General features: G+C 38.3%; 1 protein-coding gene across 1 annotated transcript in view; it reads left to right on the top strand.

Moving 5' to 3' along the window:
- The first annotated feature begins 569 nt into the window (after positions 1-569).
- The window catches only part of LOC141441723 (uncharacterized), a 45,430-nt gene continuing 35,940 nt past the window's right edge, over positions 570-10,059 (top strand). The window contains exon 1 of the mRNA XM_074106553.1: positions 570-734. The gene's annotated coding sequence lies outside the window, so the exon portion shown is untranslated. The remainder of the gene's footprint in view (positions 735-10,059) is intronic.

The following is a 10,059-nucleotide window of genomic DNA, read 5'->3' as shown; positions in this document are numbered from 1 at the left end:
GTTGTGTCTTGTTTTGTGAATAAATGTGTTTTATTTCTTTCTTTTTAAAGGTCAAAAGTCAAAAGAAGAATGAAGAAGAGGCTGAAATTCGTCTTGAAAGATTTTAAATCAACTGACAGTGTACCTACATACGAACATAACTAGTTACCTAACCGCAAGCTTATAAAATCAAATTATAGGTATTGCAGAAAAAAAACATACCATCAGCCAAATAAGTGGTCTATCAATTTTTAAACAAGTTCCTATCAAATGTTAATATGTCGCTAAAGTCGAACTTTCAAGTTGACAGACACGTCTATTGGCATTATTGTTTTATGACGTGCAAACGATTATCAACTTTAGGGTAATAGACCATGTATTTGGCTGATGGTACCTACTAAGAAACAGACACTACATAATAGAAGATAATAAATAATTAAGTAGTGGCATTAAAGCTTACCGTGTCTTCAATACAACTTAATCGTAAACCCTGTATAATACCACGACATAGATGTTACAGTCACATTAAATAATTACATTAGCCGGTTCCCCACCATTTTCCACGACCTTTCCCGCTCGCTCGACTTTAACACTTCGACAAGTTTTGGCGGCAAAGCCACGCGCGGAACGAAACGCAGCGGTTTGTTTTTAAGTTTTTTTTTTTATTTGATTTGTGCGAGTGAATGGAATATCTGATGTGCCGTGCTCTGTGGTGAAAGTGTTCGTGGTTTTTGAGTGACAGTTGGAATTTTCAGGTTGGTATAACAGATTCAAGTACGAATTAGTTTGGTGGCAGTTTAGTGTAATCTTTTTGTAATTTAAATAAAAAAAAAAATCATTTTCACAGAGTAATTTCAATTTTATTAAGGACCAGGCAAAATAAATAAGTTGCAAACTGTGATCCATTACAAATATAGTTAACGAACTGTGACTTAAAATACTTAAATAGAAACTCTAATATAAAAAAGAATATACTAGAAAAATATTAAATAAACACTATTTATAAATAACCGTATTGTTGATATGTAGGTACCGAATTTTTGTAACCCTAAGTCATTTTTTTCTAGTCTTTAATTCTCTCCCTTAGAAAAAAGTCAAAGGGTTCAAACCTTTCAGCTGCTGTGACAGCCGTCACGCGTTTAGAAACAAGTAAAACAATATCAAACGTGCTTCTCAACAAATATTCTCTTAAAAACTTGGCAAATAATTATTTTTAACAACATCTAACACTAATTATTACTAATTCATGCAAGTAAATGAAGTGGGTGGTCAATAAAGCCATTGCGTATTTCTCAAGGTCCGGTCGATTTGTTAACAATATCGATTGAAACTTGGTTGCGCTTGCGCCGGCGTCGGCGTGGAATGCCAACGACAAGAAACGATTTCTGTTCATGATTGTAAAGCTTCATTATCATCATTATCATCATCTACGGTTTATATGCGTCCGACTGCTGAAAATAAACATGATAGGATTTATTACGGATTATGAACGTCACACTTTTGTGCCTTTCATTTACAATACAATACAACAATACAATAACTCTTTATTGCACACCAATACAGTAAGCTGTACAGAAAACACAAGTATATACATAGAGATTTTCTAAGGTAAGCAAGAGGCGGCCTTATCGCTTTACTTTACAGGTGTATGCATTCTTCCTTGCATTGTCTTTCTTCAATAAGGGCGGTTACAGAGTAGCGATTTATTTGCGCTTATAATTCGTTTTTGAAAGCGCGTGTGCACGCGTACAGGCGGTTTTGTTTTCTTCGAGCGTTGCACACACAGGAATATGTGGTTCGATTTAAGCTAGCGCGCGTGTAAGCTCGTATGCCAAAAACGACTGTGTACAGAGCAGAAAAAAGCGCTAATCTGTAACTAGCCTAAATTTTTTTTGGTAAATTTCAAATGTGATTTCGCATTTAAATTCTAACAAATCAGAGGTGCGAGCCCGGGATCAAACCTACGATCCTACCTTAGATGCCATGAGTGAGACTACTACGGCTTAGCTATATTCGTACACACATTAACCCGTCACGCGTCCTAAAGACTACTGGTAGTCTCTAGGTATTTCTTAGGAACTAATGTAGTCTCTAGACGCGTGACGGGTTAATGTGTATAAAGCTAAGCCGTAGTAGTCTCACTCATGGCCTCTAAGGTAGGATCGTAGGTTCGAACCCGAGTAGTCTCTAGGACATTTCACGCACAAAAAAGTTAGGAACTAATGTAGTCTCTAGGACGCGTGACGGGTTAATGTGTATAAAGCTAAGCCGTAGTAGTCTCACTCATGGCCTCTAAGGTAGGATCGTAGGTTCGAACCCGAGCATTAGTCCTAGAGACTACGTAGTCTCTAGGACATTTCACGCACAAAAAAGTAAGGAACTAATGTAGTCTCTAGGACGCGTGACGGGTTAAATATAACTTAAACAATTTTTACCATTCAAAATGTCCATAAAATGACTACTTTTCACCCGTGCACTGTGCCCTTAGTGTAAGTTTTCGGTTACAAAATACGTCTCGATCGCGTTCGCGTTAAAATCTCATTTTGTATGGAAACACGAACAGCGCCTCTAGCGGAACGTTTGCGATGTTCGTGTTACCATACAAATTGAGATTTTACGCGAACGCGATCGAGACGTATTTAGTAACCGAAACTTACACTAGGGGTACTGTTCTATGCATTCTTTACGTTAACTCCAACAGTTAATCGTTCCGTTAACTTTAACGTCACAGTCCGTTAACGGGTTGCGTAACCCTCGGTCACGGTCGTAACGAGTTATGCAATAACAGTTAAATATTAACTATTGTTATTGTTGAAAATAGAGATGGATTTGGCGTGAAGAGAGGAAAGTTAATACATATCTATATAGTTTAAAGATAAACAATGTAATAATTAACCTAACCTAACCAACGAAAAGTTGGAAAACCCCAGACTTTATCACTTCAAAGTTCATTATCTCAAAAACGGCTGAATCGATTTTGATATAACATGTCTAAGAACCATCGCTAGAAAACCTGCTATCAAATAAAGAAACCGCATTCAAATCGGTCCATCCGTTTAAGAACTACGGTGGCACAGACAGACAGACACACACACAGACACACATAGCGGTCAAACTTATAACACCCCTCTTTTTGAGTCGGGGGTTAAAAATATACTTGTACAGAAAAAACTTCGGAAGATCTTTGTCAAACGCGGTAAATAACATTCATCTTAATCATCATCGTATCAGCCGTAGGACGTCCACTGCTGGACATATGTCTCCCCCATATAAACCCAGTTTCTTCGATTTGAAGCGGCCTGCATCCACCGTGAAGCCGTGGCTACTACCGTCCCTCTCACTCTCTTATTAAATACCATAAGCGTCAAAGGGATGGCAAGATACGAAGTTCAAATTTTGCACTTCGTAGTATAGGACCAGCAGGGCTACTACGAAACTCGAAGTTCGTATCGTACCGTCCCTCTCGCTCTCGTATTAAATAGTATAAGTGTCAGAGGGACCGCACGACACGAACTTCGAGTTTCGAGTTCCGTAGTAGCCCCTCAGGCTCTGTACTAAGAAGTGCAAAATTTGAACTTTGTATCTTGCCGTTCCGCTGATACTTATATTATTTAACACGAGAGTGAGAGGGACATGAACGATATGATACGATATGAACAGTAAGATACGATATTACATTTTGTAGTAGCCCCTCAGTCGTCCGTCCATCTCGCTGATGGACAGCGAAGGCTGGGCTAATAATAATATGATTCCGCTTTATTTAAATAAAAATGGCGAAATATGTAAGTTCTACCAAGGCACCGACACGAAGGTTAACTATTTGTTTATTTTATAAACCGGTTTGATTAGTACTTAGACCGGCAATTATTTAGTTTGACTGTCAATATTAAAATGTTAATGTCAAGATCAACATTTCATCCAACCTAAGCAAGTATGACACGGGTATGTTTGTAGGTATTTTAGCTAAGCCGGCCTCAGACATGGCGTTAATGCTTTTCAGGTTGGCTGATGTGACAAGGAATTAGTTATTATCATTGTGAGATGTAATTTTTTCCTGGTTAGTTAATGTTTTGCCTTAATTGCGTTTCAAATAAAAAAAAAAAAAAAAAACATTTCATCATTGTATGACAGGATGAACAAAGATTTGAAGATGGTTCCGAATATAACTGTGACGGTCGTCATAATTTTCAAGGTGAGATTTTCAATTTTAAGCCCTGTTCTCTTCCGATGTTGTTCATAAAAACGTCAATATTGTTAATCTATACAGTAAAAGACGTAATGTCTTAATCTTTCGTGATTTTCACTCAAAATACCACGCACAGGACTCGTGACCACGGCCACTGTAATTATGCCGAAACGTCGAGGTAAATATTACTCGTGTGTGTTAGCGTGTTAAGTCCTGTGCGTGGTATTTTGACTATGAGTAAAAGACGTGTTTCCTTCTTATAACAGAAGAACGAAACTTATTTAATCATAAAAATAATATTTGGCGTCTCGACGGCCAGTACTCACAAATTTTAGGTTTTAATGACTACTTAAATAGTAGATTGTACAACGAGAGCATAAAACGAGCCATTTTACCCGAGGCGTTCATATAGCCATCCGAGCCGGTACGGCGAGGGTGGATAGACATGTCAAGGGGAAAATCGGTAACCGATAAAAAATCATTAAAATGCATTAAAATTAAAACAAAAAAAAATGCTCGAGTTTTACACTCCGCTTTTCACTTCGATGGCGAGGAAATGAAATAGCAACAGTGGAAACAATGATTCACTTTCTATGTACCTTTTATTTTTCATGCATTATTATAATAATTCCATTATTTTAATTTTACTGATTTATTATGATTGATTTGATTGATTTTTAGTTTTATATAAATTAAAAAATATTCAAAAAATATATAGAAACTTTTTTGTTTGTGGCTGTTGACACCTTGATTACCATGGTCTTGAGTTGGTATTAGACGAAGATTTTATTTTATGCACTAGAGCATAAAAAGTCATTTTACGTCGCCTAGATACAGCATAAACACGAACTTTATGAGCATGAGAAGTGAAAAAGTTTTTTTTTTTACAAACCAAAGTAAGTTAGCCAAGTATGTATAAAACATAAACCTGCTTTGGTCAGGGTAAAAAAGCATTAATGAAAAATGTTTTTTTTTAACAAAAACTAATCCCTTTTGAGGCACGGAACCCTAAAAAACCGCTAGTGTGTGCTTGAGACGCAAATGACAAGGTCAATATTTCATAATTGTGTGAAAGGAACATAAACAAAGATTTAAAGATGGTTCCGAAGATTGCGCTCAGGGCCATCTTACACGACATAGAGCGCTTTAGGATATCATGTAACATAGTTTTTATTATTATTCAACTAGACTTTTCCAAGTTCCCAATCCGCACTGGGCCCGCGTGGGAACTACGGCCCAAGCCCCCTCATTCCAAGAGGAGGCCTGTGCCCAGCAGTGGGACGTATATAGGCCGGGATGATGATGATGAACTAGACTTTTCCCGCGTCTTCGCACGCGTAAACTATTAGATCGAACCCCTCTAACCCTCCCATAGTATGTACAGTCAAGTGTAAAAATATGAAATTATTCAAACTTTCAAAAATGTGTACCACAGACTCTTATTCCGACGCAATAAGGCCGTAGTTACATATTTTTTAGTGGTTCGAATAGGTATATACTTAAGTTTGCACTTGACTATTGTTGTTGTTGTAACTCTTTATTTTACAGTCAAGGGCAAAGATATCGACACGGCCAAAGTTGCAAAAATCCATAGAGTCGCGTATACTCTATGGATTTAACATTAAGGCCGTGTACACATATTTTTGCAACTTTGGCCGTTTTGATATCTTTGCCCTTGACTATACATAAAACATAATTATGAAAACACAGACAAAACTGTCTCAAAACACAGACATTCATTGCCCCGGAACGCATATTTGCCATAATTAATTTCAGATATTGCAAAATATTCCCAAAATTATTCTAATTATAAATAAACCCGCGGAGCTCACCCAAAAACTATGAGATTTGACATTTTGGAGACCTCACGCTACACTAGCGCCTCTAGTGGCGAATTCATACACGATAGCCCTCATTACAGCGACTTAGAACAGGGTTTCTCAAACTTATGGCTCCACGTACCCCTGTTAAAGTTTCTAGACGACAGCGAACCCCTACCTCCCCCAAAAGAAAGTAATTAAATTGACTGTTGGAGAAACTAAGTTTATTTTTATTTCAAACATCATCATAATATAATAATATACACATATTATTTATTTCAATAAAGGGTAACAAATATAGGAAAGAATCGTCTTGCCAACGAAAATATAAACTGAAACAAATAACGAACAAATAAGTAACAAATTTGGAGTTAAAAAATACAAAAAGACTGCAAAAACCAATCTTAATCATCTTGCCAGTCTTGCAGCCACCATCACGTAAACCTTGTCGCGAACCCCCTACCGTCGAATAGCGAACCCCTAAGGGTTCGCGTACCCCACTTTGAGAAACCCTGACTTAGAAGAACAAATGACTAAATCTGAAATGATAAATCGGTTGAATCATCTCTGTGTTTATATCATGAAGAAGTTATTGACCTGCGGCAAATTATCATTACATTACATAGCGCCGAGCTCGTTGACTCTACGTCTAGACGGTGCGGGAATATCGCGCGAGTTTCATTACAATGCGGAGCCGACGTAAATGCATTTATAAGCGATCGGTCATTAACGGCAATGTATCGCTACCGCGTGGTATTCTCACACCAGCTAAAGTTTTAGAAAAGTCACGCGAAGCGATAGTGTTTTCACTCATTCACTTTTCTTGCATTCCAGGAGAGTTGAATAAATAAATAAATAGATACATAGTCTGTCAAAAAAGAGAAGAAATTAAAAAGTGGCAACACTGTAGTGTCATCCCTTTCAAACCCTGTCAAACCAAAAAGGCAGGACACTATAGTATTGTTGGGAATTACCTTTCTAATTGACAGAAAAAAATATCAGATTTTTAAGTAGCATCAATTTAATTTAAAAGATGAAAGAGTTTTCTTTACCGCCAAGTTACGACAGTCCGGTCGGTTACGGGTTGTTCCATAGTCCAGAATGAAAAACATTAAAAAAGAATTTATGTGTCTTTGACTCTATCGTTTTGGCAGGTCAGCTCATTACCGGGCCGAATAATACTGACATGTAAATACCGACCCTGTTTTTCATGTACACTCCCATAGAAATTGACATGAGATTCTATGGGTGTGTAGATGTAAAGCAGGGTCGGTATTTCCATGTCGGTATTATCCGAGCCGGTGTCACCTGTCAAAACGATCGAGTCATAGAACACAACACACGATCAAGACACATAAATTCTTTTTTAATGTTTTTTATTCTGAACTATGGAACAACCCGTAACCGACCGGACTTTCGTAATTCCGGGTCATCTGATGGGAAGCAAATACCCTTGCCCATGGACACCTGTCAATACGAGGGGTATCACAGGTGCGTTGCCGACCCTTTGAGAGACTGATAGACTCGTTTTCTAAAGATCCCTAAGTTTTGAGATTGTTTTATATTCAACGTTAGTGGAATTTAAGATGTCATCATCATCATCATCAGCAGACGTGCACTGCTGAACAAAGAGGCCCCTTAGAACGCAATGAACGACAACTCGCCACTTGCATCCACCGGTTTCCCGCAACTCTCATGATGTCGTCAGTCCACCCGGTGGGAGGGCCTGCCAACGCTTCTCTTCGTAAGATGTAATTTTTGGTAATACCCGTGGGAATTGAGTAAAATCTCGGAATTTCAATTCGACCGCCGAATCTAATGGATAACGCGTGCGAAGCCGCGGGTATAGCTTAGTATCAGCATAAATACCAATAAGATCATTGAAGCTTCCCACGAAGGGCTAGCGTTGCGCAATCCCTTGCGTTTGCGCAGGTCTCTATCTCGATAAATCACGACTTCAATCAGTACTGGGGGGCTAGTTACTACGAAATTCGAAAATCGAAGATCGTATCGTACCGTCCCTCTCACTCTCGAGTTAAATAATATTAGCGTCAGTGTAGTTTTTTTTAAATGGGATACTTGACACCAATGAGGGCTATCGCGTATGAATTCGCCACTAGAGGCGCTAGTGTAGCGTGAGGTCTCTGAAATGTCAAATCTCATAGTTTTTGGGTGAGCTACGCGGGTTTATTTATAATTAGAATAATTTTGTGAATACTTTGCAATATCTGAAATTAATTATGGCAAATATGCGTTCCGGGGCAATGAACGTCTGTGTTTTTAGACAGTTTTGTCTTTCGGAAACCTTTGTCTCCCTTTTTTCCGAACAAAACGGGGACTATGCAACACTGTGGCATGCTCGATATTTTTATGGTACGATTTTAAGGTGTATTAAATATGATTTTAATCTAAACTTTGTTTTCACGCCCGCAATAACAGACTTTGAAAGCCATACTTAAAAACCTCATGCAACAGTGCGCCATCTAGTGAGACAAAAAACGATAGCCCTCATTGACCTAGTCCCAAACTAAGCAAAGCTTGTACTATGGATACTAGGCAACGGATAAACATACTTATATAGATAAAAACATACCTACTTAAATCCATACTAATATTATAAATGCGAAAGTGTGTGTGTTTTGTATGTTTGTCCATCTTTCACGTCGAGACAGAACGACGGATCAACGTTTGGCATAGACAGACGGGCGGACATACAGATAGACAGACATAGCGAAACTATAAGAGTTCCGTTTTTGCCATTTTGGCTACGGAACCCTAAAAATTACGTGTAAAAAGAGCCCTTTGCGGCCTACTTGCAGAATAAACGATTTGAATTTGACAGCCAGCAGTGGGTATTTTTTTACCTTATTTTTGTTGATGAAGCCTGTTGCAGATATTTATATTTGGCCAGATATAACGAAGCTTGTTATGGAATGTGATGATCTTAATGATTCTTTCATAAATTGAATTAATCCAGATTTAATTTAATAATTATTTTTGTCAACACTTAGGGGATGTTTCATCATACATTGATTAGTGTTAACTGACGGTTAAATGCGACGCTGTCTCCGTCTATTCGAACAAAACAAATAGAGACGCCATCACATTTAACCGCCAGTTAACACTAATCAATGGATGGTGAAACAGCCCCTTAATAAACAAATTTAGCAATAGAAAGAAAGGTTTATTTTGGCTCCATAAGTACCACCTAAAACTAAGACTAGAACTAGCACTAAAACTATGTCACTTGGTGACACGGCAGGATACCAAAAAGTGTTGCCGCACATTATGTGCAGTAATGCTGATTTTCTGTGGAGCCCAATAGGTAAAGAAGTGGTCTATCATTTTTTAAACAAGTTCCTATCAAATGAATATGTCGCTAAAGTCGAACTTTCAAGTTGACAGACACGTCTATTGGCATTATTGTTTTATGACATGCAAACGATTATCAACTTTAGAGTGGTAGACCACATATTTGGCTGATGGTACATCATTTAGTTCACTGTGTCAAATGTCAAATAAAAGCCATAATATACCCACAGCAAATTTCTGCATTTCTCGTATAGCAACTGTCCCTTTCTTTTGTTGTTCTGTTTCGAGGTTAAGTGCTTTTACGTAAGTATTGCATGTGGTTTATGTTATGTCAGTTACAAATGGCACGGGCTTAAGAGTAAGACAAGAGTTCAATGGGGCATGTAAGTGCTCGCTTATGCACACGTGAAATGCGCTTACAATAGTTTAAAGCAAGCCTCAGGCCTCCTCTCAGAACGAGAGGGCTTGGGCCGTAGTTCCCACGCGGGCCCTATGCGCATTGGGAATTTCACACACACCATTGAATTGCATCGCAGGTTTCCTCATGTTTTCCTTCACCGTTAAGCTCGTGGCAAATATCAAATGTTATTTCGTACATGAATTTCGAAAAACTCAGAGTTTGAGCCAGGGTCTGAACCCAAGATCTTCCGCTTGAGAGGTCATAGGTCAAACCACTAGGCCACCACGTCTTAAAGGTTCACTTATCACCACAGAGATAATTTTATATCTCGGACAGCGATGGTCCTCCTCACCATCCCCACT

Source organism: Choristoneura fumiferana, chromosome 24 (genome assembly GCF_025370935.1).
Source record: "Choristoneura fumiferana chromosome 24, NRCan_CFum_1, whole genome shotgun sequence".
Lineage (NCBI taxonomy): Eukaryota > Metazoa > Arthropoda > Insecta > Lepidoptera > Tortricidae > Choristoneura > Choristoneura fumiferana.
Note: the sequence above shows the minus strand (reverse complement) of the source record. Positions and strands in the feature narration are given on the sequence as shown.